The 25,837-nt window shown below is 29.5% G+C and overlaps 1 protein-coding gene across 2 annotated transcripts in view; it reads right to left on the reverse strand.

Moving 5' to 3' along the window:
• Positions 1–25,837, reverse strand: part of LOC143072290 (QRFP-like peptide receptor) — a 204,515-nt gene that overhangs the window by 134,209 nt on the left and 44,469 nt on the right. The gene's annotated exons all lie outside the window — the stretch shown is intronic.

Raw genomic sequence — 25,837 nt, forward strand, 5'->3', positions numbered from 1 at the left:
GCTTCACAAATTTAAAATTGCTGCAAAATATTACATCTTCATGTAAGGCCTCCCTTCATTTGAAAACCTCCATTTTTAGACACAGGCTCATATAAATTTGACTTTTGAATAATTATGCTAAGTCTGATATATCAAATGAGTACTCTATTGCTTTAAATACATGATATATTATATATTAAGGCATTTTAAAAGTATTTTTTTGCAATATTTAAATTTTAAAAGCCCCAAATGTTGATAGTTGAAATTTCTCAATTTTAACGTCTAAATTTAACACGCAAAGTTGAATATAGAATTAATCATATTGTCTATAATATATATCCTATTGCTATGACACTTTGTAAGCAGTCTTATAATATATTAAGCTTTAGTCATACCAAGTTTTATTAAGATTGGTCAACTTATTCTATCCTAAGAGGTGAAATCAGAAAATATAGAATCTGTACTTTGGCAACTTCCCTGAATGATTTGATGGTATCAATTTGTCAAATAACATAAAACTAAAGGATTTAAACTTTTATTTGATAGAATTTCTGCAAAAATGACCAATTTTGGCATTATATGGTCAAAATAAGCATTTCATAGCTTTTTCAATTTTGATGCATAAGTGGCATTCTGACTTTCTATCTGACATGTTTTCATGTGTCAATTTTTGTGTTTCTATGCTTTAATCCAGTTTTATTACTCATGTGTGAACTCTGAATCTACAGAAAAGAAGATTATCTCAGACAATATGAGCAAAATGTGTTGTATAAATGACCCTCGCCTAACGCCCTGTTTGGATCAAGTTAAATGTGAGGAGCATGGCACATAAAAGTTGAAGTCCATAATAAAGACCTCACTAAATTTGTATAAAAAGCACTTAACAATGTCTTTTGTACCTGTTTCATTTTACATAATATCTTTCTTTACTTCTGTAGGATAGCATGGGGTTCAAATATAAGCCTGTTGAGACTCAAATTGCATGCAAGTTTTTCACTAAAAAGTGAAAAATCTTTGTATCAGACCATACTGTCTGCTAAAAAAGTTGAATGTAAGAGCCTTTTTGTGCTCAGATTTATTGTATCATGTCACCTGAGTATAGAAATGATAGAAAAGACACAAATTTTTATTTCCTATAGCTTCAATATGCATTTTTTAATGTAAATATGTGCTACGGCCTAAATTGACCCTAAATTATTTTTAGTCTTACTTGGCCTAAGACCCTTTTAAACTAATATGATATGTTATTTGTAAGTTTTCTTTCCATTTAAAGTACATTAAATACATATGTAAGGATTATTTATAATCAAAAAGCTTCACAAATTTAAAATTGCTGCAAAATATTACATCTTCATGTAAGGCCTCCCTTCATTTGAAAACCTCCATTTTTAGACACAGGCTCATATAAATTTGACTTTTGAATAATTATGCTAAGTCTGATATATCAAATGAGTACTCTATTGCTTTAAATACATGATATATTATATATTAAGGCATTTTAAAAGTATTTTTTTGCAATATTTAAATTTTAAAAGCCCCAAATGTTGATAGTTGAAATTTCTCAATTTTAACGTCTAAATTTAACACGCAAAGTTGAATATAGAATTAATCATATTGTCTATAATATATATCCTATTGCTATGACACTTTGTAAGCAGTCTTATAATATATTAAGCTTTAGTCATACCAAGTTTTATTAAGATTGGTCAACTTATTCTATCCTATTAGGTCCGAGTACACAGTTATCGTCCTTTGATTTTCGTTGTCCACGAATATAGTCCTTAGTGTGGACAGTGTGTTACTTGCCAATTTTTGTTATACCCCTTCCAAATTTATTTCTCCATGTTTTATGCCTCATATAGCAAGTTGGGGGGTGACATGACACTGTAAAAAAATTTGGGTCATAAATATTAATGTAAAGTAGTGATTAGGTCCAGCTGAAAAAGGTCAGAAATTAGCACTTCGGAAGCTGTCAAAAGATTTCAAGACCCCCTTAACACAAAATTGTCCATATTTTGAGTTAGAGCTGATGAAGTTTTCTATAATTTTGATATAATTTGTCCCAAAAGTAGTACAACACACTGTAAAAATATTATTGAGAAAGCGCAGGTGGGATTTTTTTAATTTTCATTTATTGTCTAAAAGAAATGCACTACGAAATAACTGTGTACTCGGACCTAAGAGGTGAAATCAGAAAATATAGAATCTGTACTTTGGCAACTTCCCTGAATGATTTGATGGTATCAATTTGTCAAATAACATAAAACTAAAGGATTTAAACTTTTATTTGATAGAATTTCTGCAAAAATGACCAATTTTGGCATTATATGGTCAAAATAAGCATTTCATAGCTTTTTCAATTTTGATGCATAAGTGGCATTCTGACTTTCTATCTGACATGTTTTCATGTGTCAATTTTTGTGTTTCTATGCTTTAATCCAGTTTTATTACTCATGTGTGAACTCTGAATCTACAGAAAAGAAGATTATCTCAGACAATATGAGCAAAATGTGTTGTATAAATGACCCTCGCCTAACGCCCTGTTTGGATCAAGTTAAATGTGAGGAGCATGGCACATAAAAGTTGAAGTCCATAATAAAGACCTCACTAAATTTGTATAAAAAGCACTTAACAATGTCTTTTGTACCTGTTTCATTTTACATAATATCTTTCTTTACTTCTGTAGGATAGCATGGGGTTCAAATATAAGCCTGTTGAGACTCAAATTGCATGCAAGTTTTTCACTAAAAAGTGAAAAATCTTTGTATCAGACCATACTGTCTGCTAAAAAAGTTGAATGTAAGAGCCTTTTTGTGCTCAGATTTATTGTATCATGTCACCTGAGTATAGAAATGATAGAAAAGACACAAATTTTTATTTCCTATAGCTTCAATATGCATTTTTTAATGTAAATATGTGCTACGGCCTAAATTGACCCTAAATTATTTTTAGTCTTACTTGGCCTAAGACCCTTTTAAACTAATATGATATGTTATTTGTAAGTTTTCTTTCCATTTAAAGTACATTAAATACATATGTAAGGATTATTTATAATCAAAAAGCTTCACAAATTTAAAATTGCTGCAAAATATTACATCTTCATGTAAGGCCTCCCTTCATTTGAAAACCTCCATTTTTAGACACAGGCTCATATAAATTTGACTTTTGAATAATTATGCTAAGTCTGATATATCAAATGAGTACTCTATTGCTTTAAATACATGATATATTATATATTAAGGCATTTTAAAAGTATTTTTTTGCAATATTTAAATTTTAAAAGCCCCAAATGTTGATAGTTGAAATTTCTCAATTTTAACGTCTAAATTTAACACGCAAAGTTGAATATAGAATTAATCATATTGTCTATAATATATATCCTATTGCTATGACACTTTGTAAGCAGTCTTATAATATATTAAGCTTTAGTCATACCAAGTTTTATTAAGATTGGTCAACTTATTCTATCCTATTAGGTCCGAGTACACAGTTATCGTCCTTTGATTTTCGTTGTCCACGAATATAGTCCTTAGTGTGGACAGTGTGTTACTTGCCAATTTTTGTTATACCCCTTCCAAATTTATTTCTCCATGTTTTATGCCTCATATAGCAAGTTGGGGGGTGACATGACACTGTAAAAAAATTTGGGTCATAAATATTAATGTAAAGTAGTGATTAGGTCCAGCTGAAAAAGGTCAGAAATTAGCACTTCGGAAGCTGTCAAAAGATTTCAAGACCCCCTTAACACAAAATTGTCCATATTTTGAGTTAGAGCTGATGAAGTTTTCTATAATTTTGATATAATTTGTCCCAAAAGTAGTACAACACACTGTAAAAATATTATTGAGAAAGCGCAGGTGGGATTTTTTTAATTTTCATTTATTGTCTAAAAGAAATGCACTACGAAATAACTGTGTACTCGGACCTAAGAGGTGAAATCAGAAAATATAGAATCTGTACTTTGGCAACTTCCCTGAATGATTTGATGGTATCAATTTGTCAAATAACATAAAACTAAAGGATTTAAACTTTTATTTGATAGAATTTCTGCAAAAATGACCAATTTTGGCATTATATGGTCAAAATAAGCATTTCATAGCTTTTTCAATTTTGATGCATAAGTGGCATTCTGACTTTCTATCTGACATGTTTTCATGTGTCAATTTTTGTGTTTCTATGCTTTAATCCAGTTTTATTACTCATGTGTGAACTCTGAATCTACAGAAAAGAAGATTATCTCAGACAATATGAGCAAAATGTGTTGTATAAATGACCCTCGCCTAACGCCCTGTTTGGATCAAGTTAAATGTGAGGAGCATGGCACATAAAAGTTGAAGTCCATAATAAAGACCTCACTAAATTTGTATAAAAAGCACTTAACAATGTCTTTTGTACCTGTTTCATTTTACATAATATCTTTCTTTACTTCTGTAGGATAGCATGGGGTTCAAATATAAGCCTGTTGAGACTCAAATTGCATGCAAGTTTTTCACTAAAAAGTGAAAAATCTTTGTATCAGACCATACTGTCTGCTAAAAAAGTTGAATGTAAGAGCCTTTTTGTGCTCAGATTTATTGTATCATGTCACCTGAGTATAGAAATGATAGAAAAGACACAAATTTTTATTTCCTATAGCTTCAATATGCATTTTTTAATGTAAATATGTGCTACGGCCTAAATTGACCCTAAATTATTTTTAGTCTTACTTGGCCTAAGACCCTTTTAAACTAATATGATATGTTATTTGTAAGTTTTCTTTCCATTTAAAGTACATTAAATACATATGTAAGGATTATTTATAATCAAAAAGCTTCACAAATTTAAAATTGCTGCAAAATATTACATCTTCATGTAAGGCCTCCCTTCATTTGAAAACCTCCATTTTTAGACACAGGCTCATATAAATTTGACTTTTGAATAATTATGCTAAGTCTGATATATCAAATGAGTACTCTATTGCTTTAAATACATGATATATTATATATTAAGGCATTTTAAAAGTATTTTTTTGCAATATTTAAATTTTAAAAGCCCCAAATGTTGATAGTTGAAATTTCTCAATTTTAACGTCTAAATTTAACACGCAAAGTTGAATATAGAATTAATCATATTGTCTATAATATATATCCTATTGCTATGACACTTTGTAAGCAGTCTTATAATATATTAAGCTTTAGTCATACCAAGTTTTATTAAGATTGGTCAACTTATTCTATCCTAAGAGGTGAAATCAGAAAATATAGAATCTGTACTTTGGCAACTTCCCTGAATGATTTGATGGTATCAATTTGTCAAATAACATAAAACTAAAGGATTTAAACTTTTATTTGATAGAATTTCTGCAAAAATGACCAATTTTGGCATTATATGGTCAAAATAAGCATTTCATAGCTTTTTCAATTTTGATGCATAAGTGGCATTCTGACTTTCTATCTGACATGTTTTCATGTGTCAATTTTTGTGTTTCTATGCTTTAATCCAGTTTTATTACTCATGTGTGAACTCTGAATCTACAGAAAAGAAGATTATCTCAGACAATATGAGCAAAATGTGTTGTATAAATGACCCTCGCCTAACGCCCTGTTTGGATCAAGTTAAATGTGAGGAGCATGGCACATAAAAGTTGAAGTCCATAATAAAGACCTCACTAAATTTGTATAAAAAGCACTTAACAATGTCTTTTGTACCTGTTTCATTTTACATAATATCTTTCTTTACTTCTGTAGGATAGCATGGGGTTCAAATATAAGCCTGTTGAGACTCAAATTGCATGCAAGTTTTTCACTAAAAAGTGAAAAATCTTTGTATCAGACCATACTGTCTGCTAAAAAAGTTGAATGTAAGAGCCTTTTTGTGCTCAGATTTATTGTATCATGTCACCTGAGTATAGAAATGATAGAAAAGACACAAATTTTTATTTCCTATAGCTTCAATATGCATTTTTTAATGTAAATATGTGCTACGGCCTAAATTGACCCTAAATTATTTTTAGTCTTACTTGGCCTAAGACCCTTTTAAACTAATATGATATGTTATTTGTAAGTTTTCTTTCCATTTAAAGTACATTAAATACATATGTAAGGATTATTTATAATCAAAAAGCTTCACAAATTTAAAATTGCTGCAAAATATTACATCTTCATGTAAGGCCTCCCTTCATTTGAAAACCTCCATTTTTAGACACAGGCTCATATAAATTTGACTTTTGAATAATTATGCTAAGTCTGATATATCAAATGAGTACTCTATTGCTTTAAATACATGATATATTATATATTAAGGCATTTTAAAAGTATTTTTTTGCAATATTTAAATTTTAAAAGCCCCAAATGTTGATAGTTGAAATTTCTCAATTTTAACGTCTAAATTTAACACGCAAAGTTGAATATAGAATTAATCATATTGTCTATAATATATATCCTATTGCTATGACACTTTGTAAGCAGTCTTATAATATATTAAGCTTTAGTCATACCAAGTTTTATTAAGATTGGTCAACTTATTCTATCCTAAGAGGTGAAATCAGAAAATATAGAATCTGTACTTTGGCAACTTCCCTGAATGATTTGATGGTATCAATTTGTCAAATAACATAAAACTAAAGGATTTAAACTTTTATTTGATAGAATTTCTGCAAAAATGACCAATTTTGGCATTATATGGTCAAAATAAGCATTTCATAGCTTTTTCAATTTTGATGCATAAGTGGCATTCTGACTTTCTATCTGACATGTTTTCATGTGTCAATTTTTGTGTTTCTATGCTTTAATCCAGTTTTATTACTCATGTGTGAACTCTGAATCTACAGAAAAGAAGATTATCTCAGACAATATGAGCAAAATGTGTTGTATAAATGACCCTCGCCTAACGCCCTGTTTGGATCAAGTTAAATGTGAGGAGCATGGCACATAAAAGTTGAAGTCCATAATAAAGACCTCACTAAATTTGTATAAAAAGCACTTAACAATGTCTTTTGTACCTGTTTCATTTTACATAATATCTTTCTTTACTTCTGTAGGATAGCATGGGGTTCAAATATAAGCCTGTTGAGACTCAAATTGCATGCAAGTTTTTCACTAAAAAGTGAAAAATCTTTGTATCAGACCATACTGTCTGCTAAAAAAGTTGAATGTAAGAGCCTTTTTGTGCTCAGATTTATTGTATCATGTCACCTGAGTATAGAAATGATAGAAAAGACACAAATTTTTATTTCCTATAGCTTCAATATGCATTTTTTAATGTAAATATGTGCTACGGCCTAAATTGACCCTAAATTATTTTTAGTCTTACTTGGCCTAAGACCCTTTTAAACTAATATGATATGTTATTTGTAAGTTTTCTTTCCATTTAAAGTACATTAAATACATATGTAAGGATTATTTATAATCAAAAAGCTTCACAAATTTAAAATTGCTGCAAAATATTACATCTTCATGTAAGGCCTCCCTTCATTTGAAAACCTCCATTTTTAGACACAGGCTCATATAAATTTGACTTTTGAATAATTATGCTAAGTCTGATATATCAAATGAGTACTCTATTGCTTTAAATACATGATATATTATATATTAAGGCATTTTAAAAGTATTTTTTTGCAATATTTAAATTTTAAAAGCCCCAAATGTTGATAGTTGAAATTTCTCAATTTTAACGTCTAAATTTAACACGCAAAGTTGAATATAGAATTAATCATATTGTCTATAATATATATCCTATTGCTATGACACTTTGTAAGCAGTCTTATAATATATTAAGCTTTAGTCATACCAAGTTTTATTAAGATTGGTCAACTTATTCTATCCTATTAGGTCCGAGTACACAGTTATCGTCCTTTGATTTTCGTTGTCCACGAATATAGTCCTTAGTGTGGACAGTGTGTTACTTGCCAATTTTTGTTATACCCCTTCCAAATTTATTTCTCCATGTTTTATGCCTCATATAGCAAGTTGGGGGGTGACATGACACTGTAAAAAAATTTGGGTCATAAATATTAATGTAAAGTAGTGATTAGGTCCAGCTGAAAAAGGTCAGAAATTAGCACTTCGGAAGCTGTCAAAAGATTTCAAGACCCCCTTAACACAAAATTGTCCATATTTTGAGTTAGAGCTGATGAAGTTTTCTATAATTTTGATATAATTTGTCCCAAAAGTAGTACAACACACTGTAAAAATATTATTGAGAAAGCGCAGGTGGGATTTTTTTAATTTTCATTTATTGTCTAAAAGAAATGCACTACGAAATAACTGTGTACTCGGACCTAAGAGGTGAAATCAGAAAATATAGAATCTGTACTTTGGCAACTTCCCTGAATGATTTGATGGTATCAATTTGTCAAATAACATAAAACTAAAGGATTTAAACTTTTATTTGATAGAATTTCTGCAAAAATGACCAATTTTGGCATTATATGGTCAAAATAAGCATTTCATAGCTTTTTCAATTTTGATGCATAAGTGGCATTCTGACTTTCTATCTGACATGTTTTCATGTGTCAATTTTTGTGTTTCTATGCTTTAATCCAGTTTTATTACTCATGTGTGAACTCTGAATCTACAGAAAAGAAGATTATCTCAGACAATATGAGCAAAATGTGTTGTATAAATGACCCTCGCCTAACGCCCTGTTTGGATCAAGTTAAATGTGAGGAGCATGGCACATAAAAGTTGAAGTCCATAATAAAGACCTCACTAAATTTGTATAAAAAGCACTTAACAATGTCTTTTGTACCTGTTTCATTTTACATAATATCTTTCTTTACTTCTGTAGGATAGCATGGGGTTCAAATATAAGCCTGTTGAGACTCAAATTGCATGCAAGTTTTTCACTAAAAAGTGAAAAATCTTTGTATCAGACCATACTGTCTGCTAAAAAAGTTGAATGTAAGAGCCTTTTTGTGCTCAGATTTATTGTATCATGTCACCTGAGTATAGAAATGATAGAAAAGACACAAATTTTTATTTCCTATAGCTTCAATATGCATTTTTTAATGTAAATATGTGCTACGGCCTAAATTGACCCTAAATTATTTTTAGTCTTACTTGGCCTAAGACCCTTTTAAACTAATATGATATGTTATTTGTAAGTTTTCTTTCCATTTAAAGTACATTAAATACATATGTAAGGATTATTTATAATCAAAAAGCTTCACAAATTTAAAATTGCTGCAAAATATTACATCTTCATGTAAGGTCTCCCTTCATTTGAAAACCTCCATTTTTAGACACAGGCTCATATAAATTTGACTTTTGAATAATTATGCTAAGTCTGATATATCAAATGAGTACTCTATTGCTTTAAATACATGATATATTATATATTAAGGCATTTTAAAAGTATTTTTTTGCAATATTTAAATTTTAAAAGCCCCAAATGTTGATAGTTGAAATTTCTCAATTTTAACGTCTAAATTTAACACGCAAAGTTGAATATAGAATTAATCATATTGTCTATAATATATATCCTATTGCTATGACACTTTGTAAGCAGTCTTATAATATATTAAGCTTTAGTCATACCAAGTTTTATTAAGATTGGTCAACTTATTCTATCCTATTAGGTCCGAGTACACAGTTATCGTCCTTTGATTTTCGTTGTCCACGAATATAGTCCTTAGTGTGGACAGTGTGTTACTTGCCAATTTTTGTTATACCCCTTCCAAATTTATTTCTCCATGTTTTATGCCTCATATAGCAAGTTGGGGGGTGACATGACACTGTAAAAAAATTTGGGTCATAAATATTAATGTAAAGTAGTGATTAGGTCCAGCTGAAAAAGGTCAGAAATTAGCACTTCGGAAGCTGTCAAAAGATTTCAAGACCCCCTTAACACAAAATTGTCCATATTTTGAGTTAGAGCTGATGAAGTTTTCTATAATTTTGATATAATTTGTCCCAAAAGTAGTACAACACACTGTAAAAATATTATTGAGAAAGCGCAGGTGGGATTTTTTTAATTTTCATTTATTGTCTAAAAGAAATGCACTACGAAATAACTGTGTACTCGGACCTAAGAGGTGAAATCAGAAAATATAGAATCTGTACTTTGGCAACTTCCCTGAATGATTTGATGGTATCAATTTGTCAAATAACATAAAACTAAAGGATTTAAACTTTTATTTGATAGAATTTCTGCAAAAATGACCAATTTTGGCATTATATGGTCAAAATAAGCATTTCATAGCTTTTTCAATTTTGATGCATAAGTGGCATTCTGACTTTCTATCTGACATGTTTTCATGTGTCAATTTTTGTGTTTCTATGCTTTAATCCAGTTTTATTACTCATGTGTGAACTCTGAATCTACAGAAAAGAAGATTATCTCAGACAATATGAGCAAAATGTGTTGTATAAATGACCCTCGCCTAACGCCCTGTTTGGATCAAGTTAAATGTGAGGAGCATGGCACATAAAAGTTGAAGTCCATAATAAAGACCTCACTAAATTTGTATAAAAAGCACTTAACAATGTCTTTTGTACCTGTTTCATTTTACATAATATCTTTCTTTACTTCTGTAGGATAGCATGGGGTTCAAATATAAGCCTGTTGAGACTCAAATTGCATGCAAGTTTTTCACTAAAAAGTGAAAAATCTTTGTATCAGACCATACTGTCTGCTAAAAAAGTTGAATGTAAGAGCCTTTTTGTGCTCAGATTTATTGTATCATGTCACCTGAGTATAGAAATGATAGAAAAGACACAAATTTTTATTTCCTATAGCTTCAATATGCATTTTTTAATGTAAATATGTGCTACGGCCTAAATTGACCCTAAATTATTTTTAGTCTTACTTGGCCTAAGACCCTTTTAAACTAATATGATATGTTATTTGTAAGTTTTCTTTCCATTTAAAGTACATTAAATACATATGTAAGGATTATTTATAATCAAAAAGCTTCACAAATTTAAAATTGCTGCAAAATATTACATCTTCATGTAAGGCCTCCCTTCATTTGAAAACCTCCATTTTTAGACACAGGCTCATATAAATTTGACTTTTGAATAATTATGCTAAGTCTGATATATCAAATGAGTACTCTATTGCTTTAAATACATGATATATTATATATTAAGGCATTTTAAAAGTATTTTTTTGCAATATTTAAATTTTAAAAGCCCCAAATGTTGATAGTTGAAATTTCTCAATTTTAACGTCTAAATTTAACACGCAAAGTTGAATATAGAATTAATCATATTGTCTATAATATATATCCTATTGCTATGACACTTTGTAAGCAGTCTTATAATATATTAAGCTTTAGTCATACCAAGTTTTATTAAGATTGGTCAACTTATTCTATCCTATTAGGTGAAATCAGAAAATATAGAATCTGTACTTTGGCAACTTCCCTGAATGATTTGATGGTATCAATTTGTCAAATAACATAAAACTAAAGGATTTAAACTTTTATTTGATAGAATTTCTGCAAAAATGACCAATTTTGGCATTATATGGTCAAAATAAGCATTTCATAGCTTTTTCAATTTTGATGCATAAGTGGCATTCTGACTTTCTATCTGACATGTTTTCATGTGTCAATTTTTGTGTTTCTATGCTTTAATCCAGTTTTATTACTCATGTGTGAACTCTGAATCTACAGAAAAGAAGATTATCTCAGACAATATGAGCAAAATGTGTTGTATAAATGACCCTCGCCTAACGCCCTGTTTGGATCAAGTTAAATGTGAGGAGCATGGCACATAAAAGTTGAAGTCCATAATAAAGACCTCACTAAATTTGTATAAAAAGCACTTAACAATGTCTTTTGTACCTGTTTCATTTTACATAATATCTTTCTTTACTTCTGTAGGATAGCATGGGGTTCAAATATAAGCCTGTTGAGACTCAAATTGCATGCAAGTTTTTCACTAAAAAGTGAAAAATCTTTGTATCAGACCATACTGTCTGCTAAAAAAGTTGAATGTAAGAGCCTTTTTGTGCTCAGATTTATTGTATCATGTCACCTGAGTATAGAAATGATAGAAAAGACATAAATTTTTATTTCCTATAGCTTCAATATGCATTTTTTAATGTAAATATGTGCTACGGCCTAAATTGACCCTAAATTATTTTTAGTCTTACTTGGCCTAAGACCCTTTTAAACTAATATGATATGTTATTTGTAAGTTTTCTTTCCATTTAAAGTACATTAAATACATATGTAAGGATTATTTATAATCAAAAAGCTTCACAAATTTAAAATTGCTGCAAAATATTACATCTTCATGTAAGGCCTCCCTTCATTTGAAAACCTCCATTTTTAGACACAGGCTCATATAAATTTGACTTTTGAATAATTATGCTAAGTCTGATATATCAAATGAGTACTCTATTGCTTTAAATACATGATATATTATATATTAAGGCATTTTAAAAGTATTTTTTTGCAATATTTAAATTTTAAAAGCCCCAAATGTTGATAGTTGAAATTTCTCAATTTTAACGTCTAAATTTAACACGCAAAGTTGAATATAGAATTAATCATATTGTCTATAATATATATCCTATTGCTATGACACTTTGTAAGCAGTCTTATAATATATTAAGCTTTAGTCATACCAAGTTTTATTAAGATTGGTCAACTTATTCTATCCAGGTGAAATCAGAAAATATAGAATCTGTACTTTGGCAACTTCCCTGAATGATTTGATGGTATCAATTTGTCAAATAACATAAAACTAAAGGATTTAAACTTTTATTTGATAGAATTTCTGCAAAAATGACCAATTTTGGCATTATATGGTCAAAATAAGCATTTCATAGCTTTTTCAATTTTGATGCATAAGTGGCATTCTGACTTTCTATCTGACATGTTTTCATGTGTCAATTTTTGTGTTTCTATGCTTTAATCCAGTTTTATTACTCATGTGTGAACTCTGAATCTACAGAAAAGAAGATTATCTCAGACAATATGAGCAAAATGTGTTGTATAAATGACCCTCGCCTAACGCCCTGTTTGGATCAAGTTAAATGTGAGGAGCATGGCACATAAAAGTTGAAGTCCATAATAAAGACCTCACTAAATTTGTATAAAAAGCACTTAACAATGTCTTTTGTACCTGTTTCATTTTACATAATATCTTTCTTTACTTCTGTAGGATAGCATGGGGTTCAAATATAAGCCTGTTGAGACTCAAATTGCATGCAAGTTTTTCACTAAAAAGTGAAAAATCTTTGTATCAGACCATACTGTCTGCTAAAAAAGTTGAATGTAAGAGCCTTTTTGTGCTCAGATTTATTGTATCATGTCACCTGAGTATAGAAATGATAGAAAAGACACAAATTTTTATTTCCTATAGCTTCAATATGCATTTTTTAATGTAAATATGTGCTACGGCCTAAATTGACCCTAAATTATTTTTAGTCTTACTTGGCCTAAGACCCTTTTAAACTAATATGATATGTTATTTGTAAGTTTTCTTTCCATTTAAAGTACATTAAATACATATGTAAGGATTATTTATAATCAAAAAGCTTCACAAATTTAAAATTGCTGCAAAATATTACATCTTCATGTAAGGCCTCCCTTCATTTGAAAACCTCCATTTTTAGACACAGGCTCATATAAATTTGACTTTTGAATAATTATGCTAAGTCTGATATATCAAATGAGTACTCTATTGCTTTAAATACATGATATATTATATATTAAGGCATTTTAAAAGTATTTTTTTGCAATATTTAAATTTTAAAAGCCCCAAATGTTGATAGTTGAAATTTCTCAATTTTAACGTCTAAATTTAACACGCAAAGTTGAATATAGAATTAATCATATTGTCTATAATATATATCCTATTGCTATGACACTTTGTAAGCAGTCTTATAATATATTAAGCTTTAGTCATACCAAGTTTTATTAAGATTGGTCAACTTATTCTATCCTATTAGGTCCGAGTACACAGTTATCGTCCTTTGATTTTCGTTGTCCACGAATATAGTCCTTAGTGTGGACAGTGTGTTACTTGCCAATTTTTGTTATACCCCTTCCAAATTTATTTCTCCATGTTTTATGCCTCATATAGCAAGTTGGGGGGTGACATGACACTGTAAAAAAATTTGGGTCATAAATATTAATGTAAAGTAGTGATTAGGTCCAGCTGAAAAAGGTCAGAAATTAGCACTTCGGAAGCTGTCAAAAGATTTCAAGACCCCCTTAACACAAAATTGTCCATATTTTGAGTTAGAGCTGATGAAGTTTTCTATAATTTTGATATAATTTGTCCCAAAAGTAGTACAACACACTGTAAAAATATTATTGAGAAAGCGCAGGTGGGATTTTTTTAATTTTCATTTATTGTCTAAAAGAAATGCACTACGAAATAACTGTGTACTCGGACCTAAGAGGTGAAATCAGAAAATATAGAATCTGTACTTTGGCAACTTCCCTGAATGATTTGATGGTATCAATTTGTCAAATAACATAAAACTAAAGGATTTAAACTTTTATTTGATAGAATTTCTGCAAAAATGACCAATTTTGGCATTATATGGTCAAAATAAGCATTTCATAGCTTTTTCAATTTTGATGCATAAGTGGCATTCTGACTTTCTATCTGACATGTTTTCATGTGTCAATTTTTGTGTTTCTATGCTTTAATCCAGTTTTATTACTCATGTGTGAACTCTGAATCTACAGAAAAGAAGATTATCTCAGACAATATGAGCAAAATGTGTTGTATAAATGACCCTCGCCTAACGCCCTGTTTGGATCAAGTTAAATGTGAGGAGCATGGCACATAAAAGTTGAAGTCCATAATAAAGACCTCACTAAATTTGTATAAAAAGCACTTAACAATGTCTTTTGTACCTGTTTCATTTTACATAATATCTTTCTTTACTTCTGTAGGATAGCATGGGGTTCAAATATAAGCCTGTTGAGACTCAAATTGCATGCAAGTTTTTCACTAAAAAGTGAAAAATCTTTGTATCAGACCATACTGTCTGCTAAAAAAGTTGAATGTAAGAGCCTTTTTGTGCTCAGATTTATTGTATCATGTCACCTGAGTATAGAAATGATAGAAAAGACACAAATTTTTATTTCCTATAGCTTCAATATGCATTTTTTAATGTAAATATGTGCTACGGCCTAAATTGACCCTAAATTATTTTTAGTCTTACTTGGCCTAAGACCCTTTTAAACTAATATGATATGTTATTTGTAAGTTTTCTTTCCATTTAAAGTACATTAAATACATATGTAAGGATTATTTATAATCAAAAAGCTTCACAAATTTAAAATTGCTGCAAAATATTACATCTTCATGTAAGGCCTCCCTTCATTTGAAAACCTCCATTTTTAGACACAGGCTCATATAAATTTGACTTTTGAATAATTATGCTAAGTCTGATATATCAAATGAGTACTCTATTGCTTTAAATACATGATATATTATATATTAAGGCATTTTAAAAGTATTTTTTTGCAATATTTAAATTTTAAAAGCCCCAAATGTTGATAGTTGAAATTTCTCAATTTTAACGTCTAAATTTAACACGCAAAGTTGAATATAGAATTAATCATATTGTCTATAATATATATCCTATTGCTATGACACTTTGTAAGCAGTCTTATAATATATTAAGCTTTAGTCATACCAAGTTTTATTAAGATTGGTCAACTTATTCTATCCTATTAGGTCCGAGTACACAGTTATCGTCCTTTGATTTTCGTTGTCCACGAATATAGTCCTTAGTGTGGACAGTGTGTTACTTGCCAATTTTTGTTATACCCCTTCCAAATTTATTTCTCCATGTTTTATGCCTCATATAGCAAGTTGGGGGGTGACATGACACTGTAAAAAAATTTGGGTCATAAATATTAATGTAAAGTAGTGATTAGGTCCAGCTGAAAAAGGTCAGAAATTAGCACTTCGGAAGCTGTCAAAAGATTTCAAGACCCCCTTAACACAAAATTGTCCATATTTTGAGTTAGAGCTGATGAAGTTTTCTATAATTTTGATATAATTTGTCCCAAAAGTAGTACAACACACTGTAAAAATATTATTGAGAAAGCGCAGGTGGGATTTTTTTAATTTTCATTTATTGTCTAAAAGAAATGCACTACGAAATAACTGTGTACTCGGACCTAAGAGGTGAAATCAGAAAATATAGAATCTGTACTTTGGCAACTTCCCTGAATGATTTGATGGTATCAATTTGTCAAATAACATAAAACTAAAGGATTTAAACTTTTATTTGATAGAATTTCTGCAAAAATGACCAATTTTGGCATTATATGGTCAAAATAAGCATTTCATAGCTTTTTCAATTTTGATGCATAAGTGGCATTCTGACTTTCTATCTGACATGTTTTCATGTGTCAATTTTTGTGTTTCTATGCTTTAATCCAGTTTTATTACTCATGTGTGAACTCTGAATCTACAGAAAAGAAGATTATCTCAGACAATATGAGCAAAATGTGTTGTATAAATGACCCTCGCCTAACGCCCTGTTTGGATCAAGTTAAATGTGAGGAGCATGGCACATAAAAGTTGAAGTCCATAATAAAGACCTCACTAAATTTGTATAAAAAGCACTTAACAATGTCTTTTGTACCTGTTTCATTTTACATAATATCTTTCTTTACTTCTGTAGGATAGCATGGGGTTCAAATATAAGCCTGTTGAGACTCAAATTGCATGCAAGTTTTTCACTAAAAAGTGAAAAATCTTTGTATCAGACCATACTGTCTGCTAAAAAAGTTGAATGTAAGAGCCTTTTTGTGCTCAGATTTATTGTATCATGTCACCTGAGTATAGAAATGATAGAAAAGACACAAATTTTTATTTCCTATAGCTTCAATATGCATTTTTTAATGTAAATATGTGCTACGGCCTAAATTGACCCTAAATTATTTTTAGTCTTACTTGGCCTAAGACCCTTTTAAACTAATATGATATGTTATTTGTAAGTTTTCTTTCCATTTAAAGTACATTAAATACATATGTAAGGATTATTTATAATCAAAAAGCTTCACAAATTTAAAATTGCTGCAAAATATTACATCTTCATGTAAGGCCTCCCTTCATTTGAAAACCTCCATTTTTAGACACAGGCTCATATAAATTTGACTTTTGAATAATTATGCTAAGTCTGATATATCAAATGAGTACTCTATTGCTTTAAATACATGATATATTATATATTAAGGCATTTTAAAAGTATTTTTTTGCAATATTTAAATTTTAAAAGCCCCAAATGTTGATAGTTGAAATTTCTCAATTTTAACGTCTAAATTTAACACGCAAAGTTGAATATAGAATTAATCATATTGTCTATAATATATATCCTATTGCTATGACACTTTGTAAGCAGTCTTATAATATATTAAGCTTTAGTCATACCAAGTTTTATTAAGATTGGTCAACTTATTCTATCCTATTAGGTGAAATCAGAAAATATAGAATCTGTACTTTGGCAACTTCCCTGAATGATTTGATGGTATCAATTTGTCAAATAACATAAAACTAAAGGATTTAAACTTTTATTTGATAGAATTTCTGCAAAAATGACCAATTTTGGCATTATATGGTCAAAATAAGCATTTCATAGCTTTTTCAATTTTGATGCATAAGTGGCATTCTGACTTTCTATCTGACATGTTTTCATGTGTCAATTTTTGTGTTTCTATGCTTTAATCCAGTTTTATTACTCATGTGTGAACTCTGAATCTACAGAAAAGAAGATTATCTCAGACAATATGAGCAAAATGTGTTGTATAAATGACCCTCGCCTAACGCCCTGTTTGGATCAAGTTAAATGTGAGGAGCATGGCACATAAAAGTTGAAGTCCATAATAAAGACCTCACTAAATTTGTATAAAAAGCACTTAACAATGTCTTTTGTACCTGTTTCATTTTACATAATATCTTTCTTTACTTCTGTAGGATAGCATGGGGTTCAAATATAAGCCTGTTGAGACTCAAATTGCATGCAAGTTTTTCACTAAAAAGTGAAAAATCTTTGTATCAGACCATACTGTCTGCTAAAAAAGTTGAATGTAAGAGCCTTTTTGTGCTCAGATTTATTGTATCATGTCACCTGAGTATAGAAATGATAGAAAAGACACAAATTTTTATTTCCTATAGCTTCAATATGCATTTTTTAATGTAAATATGTGCTACGGCCTAAATTGACCCTAAATTATTTTTAGTCTTACTTGGCCTAAGACCCTTTTAAACTAATATGATATGTTATTTGTAAGTTTTCTTTCCATTTAAAGTACATTAAATACATATGTAAGGATTATTTATAATCAAAAAGCTTCACAAATTTAAAATTGCTGCAAAATATTACATCTTCATGTAAGGCCTCCCTTCATTTGAAAACCTCCATTTTTAGACACAGGCTCATATAAATTTGACTTTTGAATAATTATGCTAAGTCTGATATATCAAATGAGTACTCTATTGCTTTAAATACATGATATATTATATATTAAGGCATTTTAAAAGTATTTTTTTGCAATATTTAAATTTTAAAAGCCCCAAATGTTGATAGTTGAAATTTCTCAATTTTAACGTCTAAATTTAACACGCAAAGTTGAATATAGAATTAATCATATTGTCTATAATATATATCCTATTGCTATGACACTTTGTAAGCAGTCTTATAATATATTAAGCTTTAGTCATACCAAGTTTTATTAAGATTGGTCAACTTATTCTATCCTATTAGGTGAAATCAGAAAATATAGAATCTGTACTTTGGCAACTTCCCTGAATGATTTGATGGTATCAATTTGTCAAATAACATAAAACTAAAGGATTTAAACTTTTATTTGATAGAATTTCTGCAAAAATGACCAATTTTGGCATTATATGGTCAAAATAAGCATTTCATAGCTTTTTCAATTTTGATGCATAAGTGGCATTCTGACTTTCTATCTGACATGTTTTCATGTGTCAATTTTTGTGTTTCTATGCTTTAATCCAGTTTTATTACTCATGTGTGAACTCTGAATCTACAGAAAAGAAGATTATCTCAGACAATATGAGCAAAATGTGTTGTATAAATGACCCTCGCCTAACGCCCTGTTTGGATCAAGTTAAATGTGAGGAGCATGGCACATAAAAGTTGAAGTCCATAATAAAGACCTCACTAAATTTGTATAAAAAGCACTTAACAATGTCTTTTGTACCTGTTTCATTTTACATAATATCTTTCTTTACTTCTGTAGGATAGCATGGGGTTCAAATATAAGCCTGTTGAGACTCAAATTGCATGCAAGTTTTTCACTAAAAAGTGAAAAATCTTTGTATCAGACCATACTGTCTGCTAAAAAAGTTGAATGTAAGAGCCTTTTTGTGCTCAGATTTATTGTATCATGTCACCTGAGTATAGAAATGATAGAAAAGACACAAATTTTTATTTCCTATAGCTTCAATATGCATTTTTTAATGTAAATATGTGCTACGGCCTAAATTGACCCTAAATTATTTTTAGTCTTACTTGGCCTAAGACCCTTTTAAACTAATATGATATGTTATTTGTAAGTTTTCTTTCCATTTAAAGTACATTAAATACATATGTAAGGATTATTTATAATCAAAAAGCTTCACAAATTTAAAATTGCTGCAAAATATTACATCTTCATGTAAGGCCTCCCTTCATTTGAAAACCTCCATTTTTAGACACAGGCTCATATAAATTTGACTTTTGAATAATTATGCTAAGTCTGATATATCAAATGAGTACTCTATTGCTTTAAATACATGATATATTATATATTAAGGCATTTTAAAAGTATTTTTTTGCAATATTTAAATTTTAAAAGCCCCAAATGTTGATAGTTGAAATTTCTCAATTTTAACGTCTAAATTTAACACGCAAAGTTGAATATAGAATTAATCATATTGTCTATAATATATATCCTATTGCTATGACACTTTGTAAGCAGTCTTATAATATATTAAGCTTTAGTCATACCAAGTTTTATTAAGATTGGTCAACTTATTCTATCCTATTAGGTGAAATCAGAAAATATAGAATCTGTACTTTGGCAACTTCCCTGAATGATTTGATGGTATCAATTTGTCAAATAACATAAAACTAAAGGATTTAAACTTTTATTTGATAGAATTTCTGCAAAAATGACCAATTTTGGCATTATATGGTCAAAATAAGCATTTCATAGCTTTTTCAATTTTGATGCATAAGTGGCATTCTGACTTTCTATCTGACATGTTTTCATGTGTCAATTTTTGTGTTTCTATGCTTTAATCCAGTTTTATTACTCATGTGTGAACTCTGAATCTACAGAAAAGAAGATTATCTCAGACAATATGAGCAAAATGTGTTGTATAAATGACCCTCGCCTAACGCCCTGTTTGGATCAAGTTAAATGTGAGGAGCATGGCACATAAAAGTTGAAGTCCATAATAAAGACCTCACTAAATTTGTATAAAAAGCACTTAACAATGTCTTTTGTACCTGTTTCATTTTACATAATATCTTTCTTTACTTCTGTAGGATAGCATGGGGTTCAAATATAAGCCTGTTGAGACTCAAATTGCATGCAAGTTTTTCACTAAAAAGTGAAAAATCTTTGTATCAGACCATACTGTCTGCTAAAAAAGTTGAATGTAAGAGCCTTTTTGTGCTCAGATTTATTGTATCATGTCACCTGAGTATAGAAATGATAGAAAAGACACAAATTTTTATTTCCTATAGCTTCAATATGCATTTTTTAATGTAAATATGTGCTACGGCCTAAATTGACCCTAAATTATTTTTAGTCTTACTTGGCCTAAGACCCTTTTAAACTAATATGATATGTTATTTGTAAGTTTTCTTTCCATTTAAAGTACATTAAATACATATGTAAGGATTATTTATAATCAAAAAGCTTCACAAATTTAAAATTGCTGCAAAATATTACATCTTCATGTAAGGCCTCCCTTCATTTGAAAACCTCCATTTTTAGACACAGGCTCATATAAATTTGACTTTTGAATAATTATGCTAAGTCTGATATATCAAATGAGTACTCTATTGCTTTAAATACATGATATATTATATATTAAGGCATTTTAAAAGTATTTTTTTGCAATATTTAAATTTTAAAAGCCCCAAATGTTGATAGTTGAAATTTCTCAATTTTAACGTCTAAATTTAACACGCAAAGTTGAATATAGAATTAATCATATTGTCTATAATATATATCCTATTGCTATGACACTTTGTAAGCAGTCTTATAATATATTAAGCTTTAGTCATACCAAGTTTTATTAAGATTGGTCAACTTATTCTATCCTATTAGGTGAAATCAGAAAATATAGAATCTGTACTTTGGCAACTTCCCTGAATGATTTGATGGTATCAATTTGTCAAATAACATAAAACTAAAGGATTTAAACTTTTATTTGATAGAATTTCTGCAAAAATGACCAATTTTGGCATTATATGGTCAAAATAAGCATTTCATAGCTTTTTCAATTTTGATGCATAAGTGGCATTCTGACTTTCTATCTGACATGTTTTCATGTGTCAATTTTTGTGTTTCTATGCTTTAATCCAGTTTTATTACTCATGTGTGAACTCTGAATCTACAGAAAAGAAGATTATCTCAGACAATATGAGCAAAATGTGTTGTATAAATGACCCTCGCCTAACGCCCTGTTTGGATCAAGTTAAATGTGAGGAGCATGGCACATAAAAGTTGAAGTCCATAATAAAGACCTCACTAAATTTGTATAAAAAGCACTTAACAATGTCTTTTGTACCTGTTTCATTTTACATAATATCTTTCTTTACTTCTGTAGGATAGCATGGGGTTCAAATATAAGCCTGTTGAGACTCAAATTGCATGCAAGTTTTTCACTAAAAAGTGAAAAATCTTTGTATCAGACCATACTGTCTGCTAAAAAAGTTGAATGTAAGAGCCTTTTTGTGCTCAGATTTATTGTATCATGTCACCTGAGTATAGAAATGATAGAAAAGACACAAATTTTTATTTCCTATAGCTTCAATATGCATTTTTTAATGTAAATATGTGCTACGGCCTAAATTGACCCTAAATTATTTTTAGTCTTACTTGGCCTAAGACCCTTTTAAACTAATATGATATGTTATTTGTAAGTTTTCTTTCCATTTAAAGTACATTAAATACATATGTAAGGATTATTTATAATCAAAAAGCTTCACAAATTTAAAATTGCTGCAAAATATTACATCTTCATGTAAGGCCTCCCTTCATTTGAAAACCTCCATTTTTAGACACAGGCTCATATAAATTTGACTTTTGAATAATTATGCTAAGTCTGATATATCAAATGAGTACTCTATTGCTTTAAATACATGATATATTATATATTAAGGCATTTTAAAAGTATTTTTTTGCAATATTTAAATTTTAAAAGCCCCAAATGTTGATAGTTGAAATTTCTCAATTTTAACGTCTAAATTTAACACGCAAAGTTGAATATAGAATTAATCATATTGTCTATAATATATATCCTATTGCTATGACACTTTGTAAGCAGTCTTATAATATATTAAGCTTTAGTCATACCAAGTTTTATTAAGATTGGTCAACTTATTCTATCCTATTAGGTGAAATCAGAAAATATAGAATCTGTACTTTGGCAACTTCCCTGAATGATTTGATGGTATCAATTTGTCAAATAACATAAAACTAAAGGATTTAAACTTTTATTTGATAGAATTTCTGCAAAAATGACCAATTTTGGCATTATATGGTCAAAATAAGCATTTCATAGCTTTTTCAATTTTGATGCATAAGTGGCATTCTGACTTTCTATCTGACATGTTTTCATGTGTCAATTTTTGTGTTTCTATGCTTTAATCCAGTTTTATTACTCATGTGTGAACTCTGAATCTACAGAAAAGAAGATTATCTCAGACAATATGAGCAAAATGTGTTGTATAAATGACCCTCGCCTAACGCCCTGTTTGGATCAAGTTAAATGTGAGGAGCATGGCACATAAAAGTTGAAGTCCATAATAAAGACCTCACTAAATTTGTATAAAAAGCACTTAACAATGTCTTTTGTACCTGTTTCATTTTACATAATATCTTTCTTTACTTCTGTAGGATAGCATGGGGTTCAAATATAAGCCTGTTGAGACTCAAATTGCATGCAAGTTTTTCACTAAAAAGTGAAAAATCTTTGTATCAGACCATACTGTCTGCTAAAAAAGTTGAATGTAAGAGCCTTTTTGTGCTCAGATTTATTGTATCATGTCACCTGAGTATAGAAATGATAGAAAAGACACAAATTTTTATTTCCTATAGCTTCAATATGCATTTTTTAATGTAAATATGTGCTACGGCCTAAATTGACCCTAAATTATTTTTAGTCTTACTTGGCCTAAGACCCTTTTAAACTAATATGATATGTTATTTGTAAGTTTTCTTTCCATTTAAAGTACATTAAATACATATGTAAGGATTATTTATAATCAAAAAGCTTCACAAATTTAAAATTGCTGCAAAATATTACATCTTCATGTAAGGCCTCCCTTCATTTGAAAACCTCCATTTTTAGACACAGGCTCATATAAATTTGACTTTTGAATAATTATGCTAAGTCTGATATATCAAATGAGTACTCTATTGCTTTAAATACATGATATATTATATATTAAGGCATTTTAAAAGTATTTTTTTGCAATATTTAAATTTTAAAAGCCCCAAATGTTGATAGTTGAAATTTCTCAATTTTAACGTCTAAATTTAACACGCAAAGTTGAATATAGAATTAATCATATTGTCTATAATATATATCCTATTGCTATGACACTTTGTAAGCAGTCTTATAATATATTAAGCTTTAGTCATACCAAGTTTTATTAAGATTGGTCAACTTATTCTATCCTATTAGGTCCGAGTACACAGTTATCGTCCTTTGATTTTCGTTGTCCACGAATATAGTCCTTAGTGTGGACAGTGTGTTACTTGCCAATTTTTGTTATACCCCTTCCAAATTTATTTCTCCATGTTTTATGCCTCATATAGCAAGTTGGGGGGTGACATGACACTGTAAAAAAATTTGGGTCATAAATATTAATGTAAAGTAGTGATTAGGTCCAGCTGAAAAAGGTCAGAAATTAGCACTTCGGAAGCTGTCAAAAGATTTCAAGACCCCCTTAACACAAAATTGTCCATATTTTGAGTTAGAGCTGATGAAGTTTTCTATAATTTTGATATAATTTGTCCCAAAAGTAGTACAACACACTGTAAAAATATTATTGAGAAAGCGCAGGTGGGATTTTTTTAATTTTCATTTATTGTCTAAAAGAAATGCACTACGAAATAACTGTGTACTCGGACCAATTGATCTCCTCCATACGCGATAAATATTGAAAATATAGCACAAAGAGAGACAACTCCAGTAATATAATGTAAATGTGATGTCAATCAAGAAACATGGCTTAAAATTTTGATCGCCAGACACGCAACGCTCGAATAAAAAAGTTAAGGAAACTAGGATTGTTTTGAATGATTTTATATTTCTCTATGTCCAGTGGCGATTATTTCATGTATATTGTAAAAGACCAAGAAGTTAAATAGGTGTTGCAACATTGATTGAAAAGGATGCATAGAAAAAGTGGATTTTGAGCATGATATATGAGATAGGGAAAGGAATTGTGTCATGCAAAAGAACCTAAATTCCTCCTGCCCCCAATAAGGCTACTAAGAGAATATTTATTATAAACCAAGGGCAAAGATAATAAAAACAAAAATGTTCAGTTCCTTACTCTAAATATTTTAACCAGGAATGACATCTTGAAACGAAAAATAAATCCATATATGAAACAAAAATAAATTTTACTCTCAATTAACCAATAGGGTTTTTTTTTTTTATTAATCCAGTGGTTGTCGTTGGTTATTGTACTAATAATATTTCATTTATTTACATGTATATCAACAGGACAACTTGTCGGCCTTAATATTTTTTAAAATTTTACCGCTGGTCATTAACATGATTAAGCAAACGACAATCGATCAATTAAGTAATCAGTGTTGAGCGGATCCAAAACAGATTTTTATGTTAATATTACGACCTCCTATAAAACAGAACTATAATAATACTTATAATCGCAACGGAAACTACATTGCACTCCTGAAGCAAATAAGTATTGTCATACATAATATGAAACCCATCGTATTGTACTGCCCATTGGTCAACATGTTCTTCTTAATGTATACCGTCTACAGTTTAGCATATATTTTAATTCTTTTTCGAGATGAACTATTAAAAATACTTAATAATTTATCAGCTTCCTACATCTTCATCTAGGGTACTAAACAAATATAACACAAAGAGAAACAACTCAATTATTAAAGGAAAGTATTATTTTGAAAAATGTTGTTTATATCTTTATTTACATCTAATGGCAAATATGTCATGTATATTATAGGATGAAAAAATATTAATTGACTAGGATTGACCAGACATGGTTCAGTGGAATCTGAGCATGATATACCAGATATGGAATCATATTTTGCCATGCAATGGGTTCGGTTCCTGCTCCAAAAGTGCTACTGTCTATGAACCAAGGGTAATGAAAATAAAAACATAAAATGTTTGGCATGAACTGACAGTTAGTTTTTTTCTCTGAATCGTTTCATATATTTTTTTACTAGAGACTATGGACCATTTATATGACAAACTTTCATCTAACTGTGCATTATCAAACGAATTGAAAAGCACTTCTTCCACATTAATCTTTTCTGAGATTGAATATATAGCAACAACTTAAAAAGTTTATCCAAATTTGTAATTGAACTTTAAGAGATTATATGATATCATATTTCTCATAAAGTCAAAACTTATATAAAACTTATCATGCTATCATCGGTTTCTGCAAGATATATTTTTTTCAGCACCATGATACC

This window comes from Mytilus galloprovincialis, chromosome 4 (assembly GCF_965363235.1).
Source record: "Mytilus galloprovincialis chromosome 4, xbMytGall1.hap1.1, whole genome shotgun sequence".
Lineage (NCBI taxonomy): Eukaryota > Metazoa > Mollusca > Bivalvia > Mytilida > Mytilidae > Mytilus > Mytilus galloprovincialis.